General features: G+C 35.3%; 1 protein-coding gene across 1 annotated transcript in view; it reads left to right on the top strand.

The window, feature by feature from the left end:
• SLC2A13 (solute carrier family 2 member 13) overlaps positions 1-19,085 on the top strand; it is a 381,359-nt gene that overhangs the window by 59,605 nt on the left and 302,669 nt on the right. The gene's annotated exons all lie outside the window — the stretch shown is intronic.

The raw sequence follows: 19,085 nt of genomic DNA, 5'->3' as shown, positions 1-19,085 counted from the left end.
CTGCTCGTGCTCTGACTCTAAATAAACAGTAAGAAAAATAAAATTATAACAATAAATAATTCATCCTTTTTGTGGCAGTATATTTCAAAAACCCTAATTAAAATGTGGGTGTAAATGTTAAGTACAGCATTTTTTTCATACTCATATTTTTGTATATTACGAAGTAAGATGTCCCCTATTTTACAAGAGTTTTGATATTTTAACATTGTTTCTTTTTTACTCCTTTTTGACTTTTATTGCCTCTGAAACTACTTCAAGCTACTAAACATTTTAAATATTTGGTCGGGGCCAGATGGCTGTTAACAGAGTAGACTTTAAAGCCAGTTCTTCCTACTTGAAATGTAACCTCTTTCTTCCTCCTTCTCCTTCCAACAGTTTATAATCTAAAATGTGGTTACTGAAATTTTCTACACTAGTGATCAGATTAAAACATATAGAAGATGAAACTGATTAATCAGATAGAAAAACTTCTTAGCTTTTGATGTTCTTGAAAGAATAACCCATGTTTTCTGCCAGATGGGTCAAACCTACTGTTCTTTTATTGTTTGGATGTCATAGAAATAAATTATTTTCTGCTGAACGACTAGAAGATGAGTTTTTCTAGAAAAGAGCATTGCCAGTAGAAAATTGAATGCTAGTATTTTTAAAGCACTCTAGTGTTATCAGACCTTCTTTTCTGGGAAAAAAAAATGTCATCTGGCTTCATGAGGAATAAGGATTTTGAAGAGATCATTAAAAATTAGAATTCTGTAAAATCAACTTTAATGAGATACATACCATTCAGTTTACCCATTTAAAATATAATTCATTGGCTTTTAGTGTATTCACAGAACTGTGCTGCCGTTACTGTAATCAAATTTAGAATATTTTCATTATCCCAGAAAGAAACTCTGTACCCCTTAGCTGCCACCCTTCAACCTTCCAGCTCCTCCAAGCTCTAGGCAATCAATTTACTTTTTGTCTGTATGGATTGGCTAATTTTGGATATTTCATGTAACAATATGTGGTCCTTTGTTGACTGGCTTCCTTCACTTAAAATATTTTCAAGGTTCATTCATGTTGTTAAATGTGTAAGTATTTTATTTCTTTTTATTGGCAAATAGTATGGATAAAACCACTGTCTGTTTATCCATTTGTCAGTTGATGGACATTTCCGTTTTTTGGCTATTATAAAAATGCTGTGAACATTACAGTTTTCAGGGTGGACATGTTTCCTTGTCTCTTGGGTATATACCTAGGAGTGGAATTGCTAGGTCATATGGTAACTATGTTTAGCCTTTTGAGAAATGGGCAGACTATTCTACAGGGTACTGTGCTATTTTACATTTCTACTTAGCGTTGTAGGAGGATGCCAGTTTTTCTACACAGTAATAAATAATTATCTTTTGATTATAATCATCATAGGTGGGGGTGAGATGGCATCTCATTGTAGTTTTGATTTGCATTTCCCTGATGACTCATGACGTTTGGAAAAAATTTATTTTTACCTAATGTATTATAGTGCTTCTAAAGATGGCAGAGGTGTTTCAGTAGTTAGCATTAATGATACCAGGTTTTATCACTTTGCCATTTTCTGTGCTGATATTTTTTTAATCTTGCTTATTTGAACATAGATTTACTCATTACACTTCAAGCAAATGAAGACTTTCTCTTTTTAATTGCTGAGTTAAAGCCTGGCATGCGGCAGGCCTTTGGTAAATATATAACAGAGTAAATTTAACAAGTGTCACCATGATTGTGTAAAACACTTACTTGGACGTGCCACTGCTTAAATATTTCAAGTCCTCTCCATTTCCCATAGGAAAAAAACAAAAACAAAAGCAAAACAGTGGTTTGTGGTGTCTTCCGTTGTCCAGTCTCTGCCTGCTTTTCTAGATGGTAGAACTTAGCGTTGCCTCCCTCCCTCCTCCTCTATACAACCATGCTGTATATCCTATACACCAATTGCATCTTGCGTTTTTTTCTTCCTTCTGCTCACTTCACCTCTAATGCTTTCCTAACCTGTTCTGCTTTACTCGTCCACCTGTTGTTCCTCCTTTAAATCTCTGCTTTGTGTATCATGTGAAACTGGTTTTGTCCCTTTGTCCTTTCATTAGACTTTATACATAGCTTCACTGTTTTATACTTCTGTTATATTGAACTAGTTACTTTTTTGTCTGTCTTCTCTAATTCACTTTGGAGCTCCTGAGTGTCATTGACTTTGTACTCATTTTTAGATCTAGGAAAGGGCCTGGAACATAGAAAATGCTCAATTAATGTTTATCGAACAGAGCTGAATTGATTTGGCTCTAGGGAAGGGACTCTTACCTAAAGTGAAATGGTATTGATTTTTAAACCAAAATACCAATTCATTAATGTATGTTGAGGAATACATTTACTTCATAGATAGCTTAAAAACTAAATTATTAATCATAAGTGTTTCTTACTTAAGGATAAAAATCAGAGAATGAAAATTAGTTTCTGAGCCCATGTAACTTTCCATCTCTCAAAATAATATGCCTCCCTGGCCCCAGAACACTTTTTGTTCCTCTCTCTTGGCCAGAGCTGGTTTCCAAATGAGTATTCCTCTATTTATAATTACATAAATTACCATGTGACTTAGAGTAATAAGACTGGTTTATCTATAGAGAGGCTAAGTCATACTCTTTTGTGTTGATTTTTCTTCATTCTCAGATTTAATTTTTTAAAATTACAGTTAATTCACTAATCCATGGACAGTTGTTTGTGAAGTGTTTGAGTGTGCTAGATATTTTCACATGTATGTGCTAGATAAATTCATCATTTATGTGATGCTTTTTGTCTGTGTGCTAAAGAAATAGAATTTGAGGAAATGTACGTGTTGAATGAGAAGCACAAAATATTAGTGTTAGCAACATCTGTATGAGAGATTTCTCTGGAATATCTTCAAGCTAATTCATGGACAGTGTGACATTGTTCTGAGTTCTTTGAAGAATTTGTGGACAGAGGTGGAAACTGGGACAGAGTATAGGCTAGCTGACGGTAGGATCAGAAGGCTCAAAACCGAGGTGATGAGGAACATGAAAGAGGGGAGCCAGATTCTAGAGGTTTGTGAATTCTAGGCTTCAGAGATTTTGAACTTCCATCTATAGGCAAAGGGAAGCTATTATTTTTTGAGCAGAGCATGCTATAATGTGAGTCAAAGATTAACATGAGAGCAATGCCCAGAATTGATTGGAACACTTGGCTGTTGGATGGATGCAAAGAAAATATTTATGAGGCTCCCGCCAGAATGTAGGTGTGAGATAGTGAGGTGTAACACTTGCAGACTTCAATTAGTATGGAAATCATTCAGTCGTTAAAAAAAATTTGGGGGGCACTTCCTGTAAACCACTGTTGTGGTTGGGACTAGAGATAGACCAATAAGAAACATACCTGTTCTCAGCCACCTCACAGACTAATGGAGAGACTTTTTCATCAGTATGTTAATTAAATGGTGGATAGTGTTATGGAAGCTCTTAGGGTGTGTGAATAACTTAGCTTTATGATGGAAAGATATTTGAACTGAGTCTTTTTGAATAAGTTCCAGGCTCAGTGAGGGAGAAAGAAATTCTAGGTGGCATGTAATTTTCAAAAACCCCCTGGTATGAAAGGACCAGTCATGTGTGGGCAATAGTGAGAAGTTTTATTTATTTATTTAATTTTTATTTTTTTCCCCTTTAAGTGTTTTCTTTTTAATTAATTATTTTATTATTTTTTTTAATATATGAAATTTATTGTCAAATTGGTTTCCATACAATACCCAGTGCTCATCCCAAAAGGAGCCCTCCTCAATATCCATCACCCACGCTCCCCTCTCTCCCACCCCCCATCAACCCTCAGTTTGTTCTCAGTTTTTAAGAGTCTCTTATGGTTTGGCTCTCTCCCTCTCTAACTTTTTTTTTTCCTTTCCCTCCCCCATGGGTTTCTGTTAAGTTTCTCAGGATCCACATAAGAGTGAAACCATATGGTCTCTGTCTTTCTCTGTATGACTTATTTCTGTTAGCATCACACTCTCCAGTTCCATCCACGTTGCTACAAAGGGCCATATTTCATTCTTTCTCATTGCCACGTAGTACTCCATTGTGTATATAAACCACAATTTCTTTATCCATTCATCAGTTGATGGACCTTTAGGCCCTTTCCATAATTTGGCTATTGTTGAGAGTGCTGCTATAAACATTAGGGTACAAGTGCCCCTATGCATCAGTACTCCTGTATCCAATAGTGAGAAGTTTTAAAGCAGCTGGTTGGAGGGCTGTGATTACTGCTGGGAAATTTGAGGGTGACATAGAAAGGCTGTCTTCAGTAGGTATGAGTAGAACTTTAAATCCCTTGCATTCTCTTTAGCAGTACATTGAATTTATTTTGCTTATTCAAAGTACTGAAAATAATTTCCAAAATAATACCACTTTGTGATGAAAAATTAGCCTCTCCATAATATTTTACAACTTAAATCATGTCAATAATATGCTTTTCAGAATATTTCAAAAAGGGTGACATTTCTAAACAAATTGGTGCTGGGGAAAGTGTTATAATTTAGTACTAATAGATCATTCGTGTTTGGCTCCATACAAAATACAGGATATAAAGGTGTCTTAAAAATCTAATTGTGTTGGGGCGCCTGGGTGGCTCAGTTGTTTAAGCGTCCGACTTCAGCTCAGGTCATGATCTCGCAGTCCGTGAGTTCAAGCCCCGCATCGGGCTCTGTGCTGACCGCTCAGAGCCTGGAGCCTGTTTCGGATTCTGTGTCTCCCTCTCTCTCTGACCCTCCCCCATTCATGCTCTGTCTCTCTCTGTCTCAAAAATAAATAAACGTTAAAAAAAATTAAAAAAAAAATCTAATTGTGCAGGGGTGCCTGGGTGGCTCAGTCGGTTAAGTGCCCGACTTTGGCTCAGGTCATGATCTTGTGGTTCATGAGTACCGGCCCCAGGTCGGGCTCTGTGCTGGCAGCTCAGAGCCTGGAGCCTGCTTTGGATTCTGTGTCTCCCTCTTTCTCTGCCCCTCCCCCGCTCATGCTCTGTCTCTCAAAAATAAATAAACATTTAAAAAAATTCGGTGCAGTGGCCATTTTAAGGAAGATGGATTTGGCTAACAGCTTGATTACAAGTTAATATCTTAATGCTGAGGATATTAGTAATTTTGTCATTGACAAAATTAGGATACAAGACTATTTATTATAAAGGTATCATAGTGTTGTGGGAGGAAAAGATTTAAGACTTGCTTTCACAACACATTAATTTACCTGAGTTCTAATATCCTCATGTAGCTAATGTTTTAGCAGTTGTACAGTGTTATTAGGATCACATGAGTTAATGATGGCCAACATATTTACAAACTCGTAAGCTATTGTTTGCTGTTATCTCCAGAAAGTCTTAGGTTAATTTTCTATCTTATATCTAAATATGGCAATAAAAATATCCCTCATATTCAGGTATCTGAATTTTCCAGGTAAAAAGTGAATATAGTTTGCTAATGAGAGTGGTTTGTATAAGACTAATCTTCCCTGAAGATGACCGTTATAAACCACAGAAAGAATGTTAAAACTGTTTAAGGCATTGGAAAACACCATCTCCAAAGGTGGGTTGGAACTGAAGGGGTTTTGATTCTCAAAGTCTACATTTATGACTTTTTACTTGAGGACAGCCCTTAATCTATACTGGACAGCTGTAACTTAAGTAGAAAACTACAGCTTTATTGGCTTACAGTGTCAATGGCTAGAGTTTGGGGTGGGCAGAGTGGGATGGAATTTGAAGGTGAAAATCCAGGAAAAGAATGACTCATATAGGAGGAAATCCCCCAAATCTGAATATTAATTTACTGCAAATATTTACTGACCTCAGAACTATGAATACACAGGAGAGATTCCTTGGAGCCTGTGGAAAACAATAATTACAATATGATAAAAACTGGGAGAGATTTTATTTCTTGCCCATGGGAGGAGTGACATATTTGGATTTTGAAACTTGAGGCTGCAGCGTAGGTTTTCTAATAGAACTGCAGAAGGATCATGACTTAGAAATAAAGACTTTGTTGCATGACTAAGGATTTGCCCCAAGACCAAGCCAAAACTGAAACAGATTCACACTAACCCAAGTATAAAACCAAAGCTCCCCAAACTCAAGGAGGCTGATAGGAAAAAGTCAGCATTATTTGGGAGAAGAGAACAAAATCTAAGAGTCTTTATAGTTTATCATTCACGATACTCACAACACAAAAAATTATTAGACATGTGAATAAACAGAACTTATGATACATAATTAAAAGAAAATTGGCCAATATAGACACACCTCAAGATGATGCAAATGTTGGAATTAACAGAAAAAGACTTTAAAGCAGCTATTATTAATGTGGTGAAGGACTTAGCAAACAAGATAGTCATGTTGAGTGACCAGATGGTGAATCTCTGCAAAGAAATGTAAACTATAAAAAGAGAACCAAGTATAAATTCTAATACTATAAGTACAATGTCTGAAATTATAAATTAAATTAAAACTTAAAAAATCCATTGGATGGGCTTAACAAATTGAAGATGACAGAAGATAGGGTCTGGAGACTTGAAGGCAGATCCATTGATATCATCTAATATGAAAATGAGAAAATAAAAAAGTTGAAAAAGAAAAAAGCCTCAGTGACCTAGGGTACAATGTTGAATATTCTTATATACCTCTAATTAATTCTAAGTAGTCTAATATACATTAGACTTTTGTCTACATTTGTTGAGGTCCAACAAAAAGAGAATGAGGGAAAAATGTGTTAAAAAAAAAAAAAAGAGGGGCGCCTGGGTGGCTCAGTCGGTTAAGTGTCTGACTTCAGCTCAGGGCGTGATCTCACGGTCCATGAGTTTGAGCCCCACGTCGGGCTCTGTGCTGACAGCTTGGGGGCTGGAGCCTGCTTCAGATTCTGTGTCTCCCACTCTCTCTGACCCTCCCCCATTCATGCTCTGTCTCTCTCTGTCTCAAAAATAAATAAACATTAAAAAAAATTTAAAAAGAAAGAGAAAGCAAAAAAAAAAAGCGGCCAACTCCCAAAATTTGGTTGAAACACTAATTACTGATTCCAGACCATAGTGAATCCCAAGTATGATAAATATAAAGATGAGCAAACACAAGCATATCATAATCACACGGCTGACAACAGAAGGTCCAGAGAAAATTAGGATCCCAGAAAAAAAAAAAAAAAAGACACATTACAGGAACAGCAATAGAAATGATGGCCAACTTTACAAGAGGAACATTAGAAGGTCCGGAGACAATGGCATGTCGTCATTAAAATACAGGTGACTTTTGAACAATGTGGATTTGAACAGATTTTTTTTTTGATAAATATGGTATAGTATTATAGATGTATTCTCTCTTATGATTTTTCTTCTCTCCAGCTTTTCTATTGTAAGAATACAGTACATAATACATATCACATACAAAATACGTGTTAATTAACTTAATTGAATTTTATTGGTAAGGCTTCCAGTTAACAGTAGGTTAAGGTTTTAGGGGAGTCAGAAGCTATTTTTAGATTTTTGACTGCACAGGGTGGGTGCCCTCACTCCCATGTTGCTCAGGGGTCAACTGTACTGAAAGAAAAAATGTCAGTCTGGTAGGAGAATATCCTTCAAAATATAGATAAAATAAAAATGTTTTCAGATAAAGTAGAATTAAGAAAATCTCACCACCAGACCAACTGTATTGTAAGAAGTTCTTCAGACTGAGGGAGATGATCCTAGATAAAAGCTCATCTACAGTAAGGAAGAATACCAACTATCATAATAGGAGGCTAAATATAAAGGACATTATCTGTTTTTTTTTTTTTTGTTTGTTTTTGCCTCAAACTTTTCAAAGACCTGTGACTTTACATTTAAATGTAATGCATAGAGCTATAGAATATATGATGACAATAGTAAAAAAGTTGAGGGGAGTAAATGGAAATTCTACATGTTTCTGAAGAGTTATAATATTATCTTTAAATAGTAATGATGCATGTTTTTATCCTCAGAACAACCACCAGAATACATTATACAAAATACATAGCTAAGAAGCCATTATAAGAATTAAGATGGAATATTTAAAATACTTGGATAAGCTAAACAAAGGCTAGAAAAGGAAGAACACAGGTAAAAACAATGGATGGAACAAATGGAAGGCAAATAGTGAATGGTAGACTTAAAACCCAATTATTACAACAATTATAAAGGGTAAAAATTTTCATTGTGCACAAAAAGCATGACACAAGCCTATGTTGTCTAAAAGTGACACAATTTAGGCATTATGGCATATGGCATTATAGCCATAGATAGGTTAATAGTAAGAGATCTATGCGAACAGTTAAGTATAAGAAAGCTAGTGTGGTTATGTTAATAATCACACAAAGTAAGACTTTAAGATAAGCGGTATTACCAGTGATAAAAGGGGATATTTCATAATGATAATACAATGAACTAATCAGAAATAATAATGATAAAAAATGTATAGTTTCTTTAGAGAGCTTTCAAGATGCATAAACACAAATTAGCCGATGGTAGTTGCACGATATTGTGAATGGACTTAATGTTAATAGATCTTTACACCTAAAAATGATCAAGAGGTAAGCTTTATTTTATTTATATTTCACTACAATAAAATAAAAAAGCTTTGCAGAACTAAAGGAAAAAATAGATCAATCCAGGCTCATATTTGGAGAACTTGAAACTTTTTGCAACTGATAAAAACAACCAGACAACAAGTTAGATTATAGGAAAACCAGACAACACTGTTAACTGCCTCTTTCAGATTGACATTAGACATTCTCTAAAACTGACCATATCCTGGACCATAAAATAAATGTTAATAAATTTTAAAAATGAATCTTAACAGCATATGGCTTCTGACCATACCAGAATTAAATTAAATATTAGTAAGATAGCCAGAAAATCTTCAAAAGCCAGCATGTTCTAAATAACTTAAGAATCTAAGGAGAAATCAGAAGGAAAAATTAGAAAATAGTTTTAAATGGAAAGAAAATGCAGTATGTCAAAATGGGTGGAATTCAGCCTCAGCCGTGTTTAGGGCTGAGTGATTATATTAGAGGAGGAAAAATCAGATGGTCTAAGTTTCATGTAAGGCTAGAAAAATATGGGCATGTTAAACCCAGAGAGAACAGAAGAAAATAATAAAGACTGGAAGTCAATGTGATAGAAAGCAGATAAGCAATAGAAAAAATTAACAATGTTGATTCTTTGGAAAGGTTAGTAAAATTGATAAACTGATTATGACTTATTAAACTGGTTAAGAAGAAAAAGCTAAAGCACAATTTATCAGTATCAGGAGTAAAAGAGAGCACATCATTGTAGTGGACGTTATTAGGATAATGAGGGAACACTTTGAACAACTTTGTGCCAATAACTTCAACAACTTAGAGGAGATGGGCATATTGCTTAAAAATCACAGCACTACCAAAAACTGGGCGCAGATAAAATGGAAAAGTAAAGTAAAGGATCTAGAATTGCCAAAACCATCTTGAAGAACAAAGTTGGGAGAGTTTTGCCTGATTTCAAGACTTAGCATAAAGCTAAAGTAATCAAGACAGACTGGTAAGGATAGATAATCAATTAGTGAAATAGAACAACATGGATGTATCTCAAAAACATTATGATTGAAAGAAGCTAGATGCAAGAGAGTAGAGTCTCCATAATTCCATATGAAGTTCATTAACCTGCAAAATAAGCTATGGGGACAGAAATTCAGTCATTGGTTGTCTGGGGCAGTGGAGATTGACTGGAAAGCAGATGGGTATAGAGAATTTCCTGGATGATGGAAATGTTCTGTTTTTTTATTTGGATGGTTATAAGGATACACACACACACACACACACACACACACACTCTCATATATATATATATATTTTTTTTTTTTCTCAAACTCTTAGAATGGTACACCTTGGAACTCTTTATTCTATGCAAAATTTCCCTAAAAAATGTTAACCTGCACCTTCTGTCAGCTCCCTCCATTATATCCCTTTTCTGCATTGGCCAGTGACTAATATAAATGTTGTTTTTGCCATGACACTTTTTCTAACTATCTTTGTTGAAATAACTTTTGTCCTTTATTCCTAGACTATGCCCAAACTTCAGTCATAGCAATTAAATGTAATCCTGTTTTGTTCGATGATTACTAGTGTATAAGTTCCTTGAAGCAAAGGATGTCTGTGAATCATTGTATCTCCAAAATCCCTAGCGCAGAGCTTTGGATATAAAGCTCTGAAAAAAAAAAAAAAAAAAACTGAGTGGAAAAAAAAAAAAAGACAATATGTGTGTAGATGTGATTGTGTGTGCTTTATTTCTAGCACTAGTACTGTGCATTTTGTGCAAGTCCCTATATTTTGCCATGTAGTTTAAAACTACTTAATATCTGTGCAAAATACATTCATTTGTTTAATATCCCATCTTATTCTGTCAAAGTAAGCATATCTTGCCGCTTTTAATATAATCACAACTCTCTAAATAACCTTGGTCAAACTACCTATCTCATATACCAATATCAAATTACTTCGAGGTGTTTCCCCTATCTACGTAGAATTAACATTTTCTTATGTTTGCATATTTGGCAAGATTTTTTGTTAACACAGAATCTTTCACCAGGTAACACAAAATTTGCTCATTTGCTGGTCATATATTGTCTGCTTTTTACTTGAAAGATTCCAACGGGGACATGCTGATTTTTTTTTTTCTTATGTACTTTCAGCCTTGGTCTCTTGTTTACTCTCTGCTGCCATCCGGTTATCAGATATGTCAGTCATCAGTGTTGATGTTCTACATGGTCCTTAAAGGCAAAGGAGAATTAATTTACCAGCCTGGAATCTCAATTTTCAGTGTTTTATTATTTTAATTTTTTATCTGTTAAAATGGAGTTGTGAGTCTTGCACTAAATTTGAAAAATATGTTATCAAGTGAGTTGTAATTACAGCAGGTGGCTAGATTCAGTATTATCTTTTTGTATCTAAAACTTGCCTGAAGTAGAAACATATTACATATGTTATAATTGATCTTTGGTGATTATCATGTAAATATCTTGTGATTAATATATGATGGTGAGCATTTCTTTTGTAAATCCAAGAATAGTGATCTTTTAGTAAATATATCACTCACATGATTATTAAGTATATGAGAAGTCTGTGAAAAAACTCAACATCCATAGGAACATTGAAGTCAGGTAGCTCAAGATGTAGTGGTGAAGGAGCAGTGTTTTTGAATGTGTTTTGAAAGGGTTGGACTATGCCTTTTTAAGGGGAAAATATTTCACTACCCTAAACAGGGCACAGTGATATATATCAGAAAGTTCCAGCTTGGGGGGATGTTTTTGGATTGACACAGCACTACACTGTCTCTGGTTTTAAGTGCATTCATGATGCTTAAGGATTGGTGTAGAGTTTGGCATTTAATGTACATTAAAGGTGATGTTTGCTGGGTAAACAGTTCAGAGTAGCAACTCAGAAAGATCATAGGAATTCAGCCTTAGCTTTCCAAGCAAATAAAGCAAATCTTCATTAGGTATCACTTTCAAAGAATGTACTGATTGTAACTGCTGACCCTTTTTATTTTCAATGAACTGTTTCAAGAGAAAAAAAAAAAGGTGTAGTTTATTTCATAGTTCTGTGTAAAAGGATGCTCGTTGGAAACGGTAGAGTTTTAAAGAATAAGGCTTAGTATCTTAATAGTTATGACATTCCTCTTCTGCATGCTATGCAGAAAAGGGCTAACATAAACCAGATTTGTAAATCAATAGGAAATAGATATAAACAGAATGCAAGCTAGAAGACAGAGGATGGAAATAAAACTATTGGAATTATATATATAGTTTTGTCACCCTTTTTTGGTGTATTCTAAGACAGTATTGGATATTAGAGAATATTGCTACAAATCCTTACTATCTCAGGGACAAACTTCAGAGATTGTCACTGAGCTAATCTAAGTGTTTTGAAAAATAACAAGATTCTCTGTGACTAGAGTATAAGGTGGAGATTTGGTTTAAAAATACATACTTTTAACAGTGTGAGGTTGAGCGACAAGGAAGTGATTATTGAACTGTACCTTAATGCTCTCATGGCCTATTAGAATAATTGGTTAAATGACTGCAGTGTCCAAAAAACCTTTATATGCTTCTCAGAGTGAAGTGTCTTCCCTTAGTAGAATTCAAGACCTATAAAAACAATTGCATACAATTTGTTTTAAATATAACATATTGTAATACAACTTCCTTAGCCATGATAGTTTTTCTATAATAGCTTGACTTATAATTAAAACCATAAATCATTCAGCTCTTCTATCATAAGGCATTTGCAACCTTTTTTACACTGGGAATTTAAGGAAGAAAAACAGGAGAAGAGAAATGAACAGAACGTGGATGCAGGGTGCAGTTCCTCACTCCTGCACAATTCATTTTGGAAAGGGAGAGGCTTGGAGAGGCTTTTGAGAAGGAGAGATTGAAAAAACAAAGTGTTATGGAAAGCAGGGTTAGATCTGTCATGCCCCTTATGTAATATATTTTAAAAGGATCAAATCAAAAAGACAATTTTCTGTTCCCAGTCATCTTTTAAAACTATCTCCTGCCATGTATGTTACTTATATTTTTCCTACATGAAAAATGTATGTGTATGTTAAAGAAAAAAGATACTCAAATTCAGTTTGGTGCAGTGTTCAAAGCGAGCAGTACAAGTTTACCCTCACAAATGAGATATTTTCTTTTAATTAATAGCTGATTATTTTTATAGTGACACTCTGGTGTTGAGAATAATAAGATATTCGTTTGACACCAGCAGGTCTTTGTTGTTAAATTTGCACTTCCCCTGCTCCCTATGACTGGGGGTGGACTGTTCCCAGGTAGCCCCTTTGCCAGGTTATTCTGCAGTGCTTTAATATATTTGACAGATGTGAGTGAACAATGAAACTTATAAAGGTTATCCTTGAAAGTCTTTAAACATGAAGTTAAAGTAAATTAATGTTCTGTTTTATGATTTCTGCAGAATTGTTAACTAATCATTAAACATTTATTATAGCTTGACTTACAATAAATATATTTATTATAGGAGCCAAATTGCCTAGATTTTAATCCTAGTTCCACTGCATACTGGTTCTGTATCTAATTTGTACCTGGTTTCTTTGTCTTTAAAATGGGGATAATAGGGGTGCCTGGGTGGTTCAGTGGGTTAAGCATCCGACTTCAGCTCAGGGCATGATCTCCCGGTTTGTGGGTTTAAGCCCCCGCGTGGGGTGCTGTGCTGACTGCTTGCTCAGAGCCTGGAGCCTGCTTTGGATTCTGTGTCTCCCTCTCTGTCTCTCCCCTGCCCCGCTCACACTGTCTACCTCTCTCTCTAAAATAAATAAATGGTAATAAATAAATAAATAAATAGGAGATAATCATGATACCCACCTAATAGGGTTGTTGTGAAGACAAATGAATTAAGGTTTCTTAAGCCCTTTGAATAGTGCTTGGCACATACTAACTAGTGCTATGCATTAGCTCTTACTGTTGGCTGCTGTTAAGTGGTGACATGAATAAGCTACATTCAAGTAGATTTTTTTCATGTATTTGGAACATAATCATTACCTTGTGGAACTACTGGAGAATAAGTAATGTGTTCATCATGTTATCAGTAGACCAGATTATCAGATAACCATGTTGTTATCATGAGAGAAGTGGGACAATTATGAACTACACAGCTCTGTGTCTTAAATAGCCATCTATTAGAGCATATTTGCCTTCAGTTTTGTAGATGGGAGCAGCATGATTCCTTTAAGACAATAATGGTGGTGAATGCACAGTACAACGCAGGACCTCTTTGGTTTTGTGTGAGGTACCTGAGTCTGCTCGGCCACCATGGGAAGGACTGTCACCAGGGAATGCAGAATCTTTGGTTCACAGAGCTTCAGCTCTTGGCACTGGGAAGAAGGCTTAATAGGTGAGGTGAAATAGCTGGGCTTGTCTCCTTTGGTGCTAGCTGGCCCAGACACACCATTTGAAAGCATTGCTTACCATTTGAGGGCCCATCCTTAGTTTTCTGGTAGGCAGGTGCTGGTGTGGCTAGTTGGGCCAGAAACTATCTCATTTGTTAACTTCAATTGAGAAAGTTAAAAAAGATAGCTCAGTGAGTGAGCAGGATGCCACAGGAGATTCTAAAGAATTTTAGAATTTCTGAAAACATGGCAGTTTTGCTCGAGTCCACCTACTTTCCCTTCCTGTCAGCTTGGTGTGCCTCTAGAAGATAAATAGCTTTTGCCTTAAAGTGTGGACCTTGGGTGCTCATTGTTTACTTTCACCCCTTGAGTTTTTAAAAACAGAGTGGTGGTTCTCAGTCCTGACTGCACATTAGTACCACCTGGGGAGCTTTTACTAAAGCAGAATTTTCTGGGCTTGGAGCCCAGGCCAGTTAATCAAAATCCTGGGTCGGTAGGGCCTGGACACTGTAATGTTTTAAAAGTACCTCCCACCTCCATTCTATTGTGAAACTAGGGTTTAGAACCCTTGATTTAACTCACGATGATGAGCTCTTCCATATCAATAGGTAACTACTTGTTTGGGGATTGACTGCCCTGGTTTATCAGTAGACTGTCTTATTGGTACACTCTCTATCATTTATCTGGTTCCCTATTCCCTTGGATTTAGAGGACTCATGGTGAGTTCTGAATACATACTTCCTTAACTGAGCCTAGAGAGTTCCTGCTTTTTTAATCTCATAAAATTTTTATCAGTAACACAGCAAAAGCAATCCCTTATTTTTCCTATTCTCCAGTGTGCACATCAACAGAGCAACAGTTTTCCTCAGGAAAGAAATTGGTTAGTTCTACCTACTGGATATTTGTGTGGATGATACAGCCAGGAAAGACAAGTTACATTGAATTGATTGAGAGGTGAGGGAGTCAGGGAGGTAAATTTCTTTATGTATCTATCTCTATATCTATCTCTGTATCGATCCATCTATAGATCTATTGATCTATCTATATAGATCAATTTGTCTATCTAGATCAAAAAAAAATTTTTTTTTTTTTTGCTGAGATTCTTCACCATTCTAGGTACCATCTGTATAATTTCACTTAATTATCCCAGATGTCCTATGAAATAGACGCTGTTACCTGTGCATTAAAATACTAAATAATTTGACCAGGGTTTTGTGGTTAGTATGTCCAGAACTGAATGCAACCCAGGTCTGTTCCTATGCTCTTTCCATCATAAACAACAGCTACCTGCCCCCCCCCCCCCCACACACATTTTGTATTTGGTCTCTACAAAGCTTTGGAAATTTATTACTATCAAAATACTTTTGTCAGTGTTTGGGAGGAAAAAATTTCCTCAGACCTTCTGAGTTCTTCTGCCTGGTTAAGAATTAAATTCATGTGAGACCACTTAACAAGAGAAAAACAAAAGTTTAATGACCTGTACTTCCTGTATGTATGGGAGAGACCCAGGTAAAACTGAGTAACTCCTTGAAATGGCCAAAGCCATCACTCTAAATACCATCTTCATCTAAAGACAAAAGATGATGTTGGGTGGAGATGGGAAGTCAGTTTAGACAGGTTATCAGGAAAACAGCATGAACAGGGGTAAGTTTGTAATGCAGATTTAAGTTTTGCCTTCTCCACTGATGAGAATTCTGGAGACTGAATCATCCGCCTCTTATTGGCACAGAGGGAGACACCCTTACAAGTAGAGATTGTAAATGTAAATGTCTCCTACAAAAGGGTGACTTCTGTATGGTTTTCAAAGCTTTCTCTGTGCTTGCAATTTGTTAAAAATAATCAGTCCAAGATAATCCTTATGCCAGAGAGACCCATTTTGGGGGGCAAATTCTATTCCTCTACATCATGAAAGATAAAATATAGTAAAATAATCTCCTTCGTTTTACTTCTAGAAGAGAAGTGTTAGGTTGTACATGTATAAAAAATGTTTTATTTTGCCTAGTCTCTGGAACCAACCAGGCTTTAATATCCTTCAAAAGTTGGCAGATGAGTGCCACCCACCTTAGTGTTAGGGCATTGAAATGTATATTTCAGATCATAACCCTTATATTTTAAAGGACTGGAGAGCCCAAGTATTCTGTCTTCTGTAGCTTGGTTTAGAAACATAGGCTAATATGTATGTTTGCAATTTTCTTTTTGTGTTTTCTGTTTTCTTTCCTTCTCTTTTTCCTTTCAGTTTTTAAAAATACTGTGTCCTAGGATTAAATAGTGAGTAGTAAAATGCACAGTATTCTGTGAGCATCTTTGGGCCTGAAAATGGTTGTTTCTATATTCATTTCAAGGGCTGCTTTGAAGTATTCTCTGTAGCTCTGTAATCTTAATGCATCATTAAGGAGTTTGGAGAAAAGAAGGAAAACTCATGAAAGGTGTAGACAAATGACACATGAAGGCTTCCATTTTGAGGATTTTTAAATTTATTTCCTAATCCAATATATTGTGTTTGCCTTTTATTGCTTTTCTTTTATGTAATTGGCAGTAATTGGCAATACAATTGTGTATAAATTTTTCTTCAAGAGAGAACACAAGCAAATAAAAATGTCATTCATTTACAGCAATAAAACATACATTAGAATAACAGATTTGGTTATAAAAGGTAACTTCTAAGGGGAAGCTGCCACAAGTACACATTTGTGTAAACTGATCTCAGCGCTCATCTGAAGACTCTTCAGAAGTCTTCTTCAAATGAGACGTCTTCTTCAGAAAAGGTCTGATTGTATCTGGAATAACAAAAAGGTTCATTGGAAGGAATTACTGTGCAACTAAGTTTACAGAGCTAACCGATCCAGAATTGCTACATGAACTTCTATGCGAATGTGAACTATACTTATTTTCTGTCTAGTTAATACAGAAAGTTTAGATGAATAGCTGTTTTTGTAACATTTCACAAAATATTTACTAAGTGCCTACTGTGTGCAAGATATTTTATTAGGTGCTTTATCGAATGCAAAGTTAAATACACAATCAGGTGGGACTGGCAAATAATTTATTATAAAACAAGGTACAGAGACATAAATGGATGTTAAAACACTGTGTTCTGTAGGTTACCATAGTAAGGAATGATGAAATGTTGGTATAATTATCACAGCCCATGGATTAAAATAAGATTAATGGATTAATAAGATTTTATTTAATACTGAAGGCCAAGTGATTCATTAGTCATTATAAAAACTTTGTTTACTTTAAAAAATCTTAAAAGTTTTCTCATTCCGTGTGTAGTTTTAGCTGCTGTTTGGAATGAGAGATGTTTTTTGTTTTGTTTCAAGTTGTTATTTAAATATTAATATAAAGTGTAATATTAGTTTCAGTGATTCATTTACACACAACACCCAGTCCTCATCACAAATGCCCTCCTTAATACACATCACCCATTTAACCTACCCCCCACTCACCTCCTCTCCAGCAAACCTCAGTTTGTTCTCTTTGTTAAGTCTGTTTCATGGTTTGCTTCTCTCTTTTTCCCACTGTGTTCATCTGTTTTGTTTCTTAAATTTCACATATTTGAAATCATATGGTATTTGTCTTTCCCTGAATTATTTCACTTAGCATAATACACGCTAGCTCCACCCATATCATTCAAATGGAAAGATTTCATTCCTTTTAATGACTGAGTACTATTCCTTTGTATATGTATATATTTTTATCTATCAGTTGATGGACATTTGGACTCTTGCTGTAATTTGGCTGTTGTTGATAATGGTGCTGTAGATACTGGGGTGCATGTGTCCCTTTGAATCAATATTTTTGTATCCTTTGGGTAAATACCTAGTAGTGTGATTGCTACGTTGTAGGGTAGTTCTATTTTTAACTTTTTGAGGAGCCACTGTACTATTCCAGAGTAGCTGCACCAGATTGCATTCCCACCAACAGTGTAAGAGGGTTCCCCTTTCTCTGCATCCTTGCCAACAACTGTTGTTTCCTGTGTTTTTAATTTTAGCCTTTCTGACAGGTATGAGGTGGTATCTCATTGTAGTTTTGATTTGTATTTCCATGATAATGAGTGATGTTCAGCATCTTTGATGTGTCTGTTAGCCATCTGAATGTATGTCTTCTTTGGAAGAATGTTTCGTCATGTTTTCTGCCCATTTCTTAACTGGGTTGTTTGTGTTAGGGGTGTTGAGTTTGATAAGTTCTTTATAAACTTTGGATACCCATCCTTTATCAGGTATGTCATTTGCAAATATCTTGGAGGGAGAGGTATTCTTAACACCCATGTGACAATTATATTTTTTTCTCTGCTGTTTGTGGAATTAAAATGAATTTGTTTGAAAAGTAATGGACTTATTTCACAAAGATATACTACTAGAGGCATCAAGGCTTGCTTACTCCACTTTGGATTTAACACAGCTTAAAAGTTGGAATAGCTTTGAAAACTGTATTGAGTCAAATGACTTCTAATTGATTTATGATAATCTGATTGATTATCAGTGGGTATGGTTGTTATGTAATCACAATTGGCCCTCTGAGCTCTACCGTCATGAATCTGCCATGAAATATACCCAGGGAATTTGGATCAACAGAAAACATAACACCTGTTGTAGATTCATAGAAGTTTCCATTTGAAGACCTTGAAGTTTATCTAATCTAACCCCTCCATTCAAAAAGATTGAGGTCCAACATCAAAGAGATAATAGGAGATCAGTCTAGTGGTCAGAATAATTTTGGAGATATCTTTGATATTGATGTACTCATATTGCTATTTTTGTTATTTCCCTGATGGATTTAAACTGATCTGCTTATTTACTATATTTCTGTCATCTTAATAATAATTATTTGCTTCTGACTTTTTTTCTGCTATAGGCTTCTCCTTAATTAATGAAGGTGAACATGAAGCTTGATGGCAAAATGAAATCATTACTCATCATTCACAGAGCAAAAATAAATAAATAAATTCGGGCATTTTAAAAAATGAAACGTGTATCTTTTTAAATAGATTATCAGGATTTTGTTTTAGCTCCTTTTTCTATTGTAAAATGCAGAATCATATATATTAGTGTTAGAAAGGGATTGTGATCATGGTGCTTTGCATGATGTGTTTGGTTCACAGTGCATATATATAATTATTGTGACTTTTGCCCATTTTTTAATTGTAATTTTTGTGAGAGA

Source organism: Lynx rufus, unplaced genomic scaffold, assembly GCF_022079265.1.
Source record: "Lynx rufus isolate CCGP_SWC_20201006 ecotype Redwood Valley unplaced genomic scaffold, mLynRuf1.p SCAF_7, whole genome shotgun sequence".
Classification (NCBI taxonomy): domain Eukaryota; kingdom Metazoa; phylum Chordata; class Mammalia; order Carnivora; family Felidae; genus Lynx; species Lynx rufus.
Note: the sequence above shows the minus strand (reverse complement) of the source record. Positions and strands in the feature narration are given on the sequence as shown.